Genomic DNA, 3793 nt, shown 5'->3' with positions numbered 1-3793 from the left:
TTGGTTGTGATGAAATCAGCTCTAGAAAATGTTTGAAATGTATTAACATGTGACGAATTTGATGTTTTAAGAATGTAAAAGGATGATAAATAATTGATAAAGACTTGATGATGCTAAATTACCAACAGTTTTTAATAACATATGTACTTTACCTGACAAACAGTATCAGTATAAAGTCTATTACTGGTATTACTTAATTTATTATTATTTGGTTTAAGTAGTTTTTTGTGATTGACCTTGCTTTGATGTTAAAGTAATGGTTTGATTCTAATAGGACAAGTTTGATGATATTATGAAAAAGTTTCTTACCTTTGGTTCAGCTGAATATGTTCTTCTTACCAGCTTTGCAACATGGACTGGAGCAAGACTTTCAGAGTGGTGAGTTATTCATTTTTTGTTTTAACTGAGCTCTGTCTCTACGTCACAGTAAGAACTTTATGTCTATTGGCTGCCTGGAGGGTAACTAGTGTTTGGAAGGGAGAGGAGAGGCAGCAGGCGGACGTCTTATCACTAGCTGTCCATCATTGTTTTTTTATGCGCATTTTGAAGTATCGCATTAGAAAAGACTTTAGGTGGTTCTTGCCTTTGTCGAAAAAGACTTAATGCGCTAAATGGGAAACGGAAACACTTTTGCCAAATAAGAACTTGTAACTCACGTCTGATCAGCTGTTTTTTTTTTGGTTTTTGTTATTTTTAACCCTGTCCTGTCCAGCAGCCTGGTATAGAGTATGATGAGCTGGATACCATATTGTGCCAGACAGATTTTACTTTAACAAGAGAGTATTAAAATACTCCTTTGTCTGTTTTATTATTTATTTAAATATGTATTGATTTGTCACCGGGCCGGACAGGGGGGCAGACATGGGGATGGGGGGGCACAAACAGACAGCACAGAGAAAGGACAAGACCTGTAAGAGAAGAGGGATGGAGGGTAGGGACAACAGGGAAAACCTGTGGAACGAAACCTGCAATAGAACAGAGAGGGGGGCTTGGGGAGGAGAAAAACAACAACAAACAAACACAAACAATAAAAATAATAATAATAGTAAAAGACAACCAGCCGAACAGCAGCAATAAACAGCTGACATAGTAACACAACTAAGAGAAAAATGAAAACAAGAAACAGTCAAACACACTAAATAAGCAACACAGCACAGCCACGAGAGCTGGAATAATAATTAATTTAAATAAGTAACTGAAAGAAAAGCATCAGGAATAATTCTACCAGGGACAACCTACATTTGTTTGAGTCTATGTGTGTGTGTGTGTGTGTGTACGTGTGTGTGTGTGTGTACATGTGTGTGTGTGAGAGAGACTGTGTGTGTGTGTGTGTACGTGTGTGTGTGTGAGACTGTGTGTGTGTGTACATGTGTGTGTGTGTGTGAGACTGTGTGTGTGTGTGTGTACATGTGTGTGTGTAGTGTGTGTGTGTGTACATGTGTGTGCGCATGAGCATGTTAAAGAATGTAGTTGTTAGTGAGAGTGGGAGACGCCACGACTGTAACAGGCAGGCAAGAACCCCAGTAGCCAATAGGGGTGGGAGAAAGAAAATAAATAAATAAATAAATCAAAATAACAAAGACTCCCAGATGCACCGCGATGCAAACGCGGAAGATCAGCTGTTTCTGCTGTCGCCGTGTTGCCGGATATTCCCATAACACATGAGACATGACACACATTCCTGAAAATCTCTCTCCATTTTTCTCAGATCCCTGGTCCATGCGACTGGTTTAGTTTGTGGTTTGGACTCATACGTCCTGTTTATTACAGCCATTTGTGACGTCAGCTACAGACATTTTGCTTTAGGGCTTTTGCAATTTGCAAACTTATTACATGCACAAGAAAGGTATATAAGGCAAAGGAGAGGGGAAAAGCCAAAAAGCATAATATGACCTCTGTTTCGCCTGCTCAACTACATGATTTTACCATTTTAATATATGATGATATTTAATATATTTAATTTATCATTGAACATCTATAATTTTAAGAGAAGTGAGGAGAATGCATTTATAGAAATAGGCCGGCAGATATCTTCTGTGTTCATGTGTACCATGTTTGGTGTGATATTTTTAACCAGACCATTACAGAGTGACTGATTGTACCTCGTCTGTATGGACATTAGAGATCAACCAATCCCAGCAAATATACATCATGAGCTGTTCTGTCACATCCTGTCTGTGTCTGTATATAAGTTGCAGTTTCTGGTATTTTGAAAAAGCAGAACTCCGGTCGACGCTGTTTTGCTCTGTTCTTTTTTGCTGATTGTACTTTGAGATTCTTTACTCAAAGTGTCTTTTATTAAAGATTATTTTTCCTCTCCTCCTCCTCCTGCTGCAAGGTAAGGTTCTTCCACACTGCCACACACTGAGCCGAGGGCCACACTGGTCTTATTCTCTAGATCTGGAGTTTAGGAACTCGTTCCAGGTTGAGTTTGAATACTCTACTCCCTGATGAGAAACGGGGGAGGAGCGGGGGACGGCGAGGAAAGTCTGGAGTTAGACTTCTGGTACTGAGGTAGGCCAGAACCTGATATGGAAACTAACTTGTTATCAGGGACCATTTTACATTTACTCATTTTGCAGACACTTTTATCTAAAGCGACTTACATTTGAGGAACATACAAGCATCAACAGAGCATCAAATACAGCAGGAGATCTACAACTGACAATACAGAGCACTAATAAATACTAAGAGCTAATAGCACATCACATCAATGAGGTAGATACCTAGGGAAGGAAGTAAGAGTTAACAAAAAAGTGCAATCAATACAAGATCATTGTAGGGGATAGAAGAAGAAGAGCACATGAAGTGCATGTTAGAGGTTAGGAGTTAGGTGTTATAAGAGGAAGTGTTCTCAGAAGAGATGAGTTTTCAAGAGCTTCTTGAAGTTAGAGAGGGACGCCCCTGCTCTGATGGCGTGTGGTAGCTCGTTCCACCATCGTGGTGTCACAGATGAGAACATCCGGGACTGGGATTGCTTTGTGTGAAGGGATGGCAGAGCCAGGCGGCGTTCGCTGGAGGAGCGTAGCGGCCGAGAAGGAACGTAAGTTTGTATTATGGAGTTTAGGTAGATGGGTGCAGACCCAGTAGTCACTCTGTATGCAGCATCAGTGACTTGAATTTGATTCTGGAGGCCACGGGGAGCCAGTGGAGGTCACTGAGTAATGGAGTGATAGGAGTCCTTTTGGGCTGATCAAAAACCAGACGCGCTGCTGCGTTCTGAACCATTTGTAAGGGTTTCACCGCACAAGCTGGGAGACCTGCTAGGAGGGCATTGCAATAGTCGAGGCGAGGGATAATAGTTATATACAGAGTTATATAGAGCAAAGCGGCATGACCGAGAGACAGCAGCAGCAACATGGTCTGAAAAGGACAGCTGGTCATCAATCATGACACCCAAGTTTCTCACCACCCTGGTTGGAGTGATGGTTGAGAAGTCAATTTGTAGTTTGATGTTATGGTGGATAGGTTGCTTGGCTGGAATGACCAAGAGTTCAGTCTTAGAGAGGTTTAGTTGAAGGTGGCGAGCCTTCATCCATGCAGATATGTCCGAGAGACGGTCCGTGACCGAGACGGTGTGGTCGTCTGGCAGGAAGGATAGGATAGGCCTCACTCTATCTTGTGTAGGATTTGAACATAATGCGCCGAGGTCTTTGGGTGGCGACCCGAGACAGCCGGGTTTCTAGGGGTTAACACGAGGCTACGTGGCGCCCGACAGCGTGGCTGGAGAAAAAACAGTAGTTGGTTCTCCTGTCTGTACACAGGCAGGGTGCTAAATGAACTGTTTTGTCCA

This window comes from Micropterus dolomieu, linkage group LG12 (assembly GCF_021292245.1).
Source record: "Micropterus dolomieu isolate WLL.071019.BEF.003 ecotype Adirondacks linkage group LG12, ASM2129224v1, whole genome shotgun sequence".
Classification (NCBI taxonomy): domain Eukaryota; kingdom Metazoa; phylum Chordata; class Actinopteri; order Centrarchiformes; family Centrarchidae; genus Micropterus; species Micropterus dolomieu.
The sequence above is the reverse complement of the archived record's forward strand: the minus strand, read 5'-3'. Positions refer to the sequence as shown.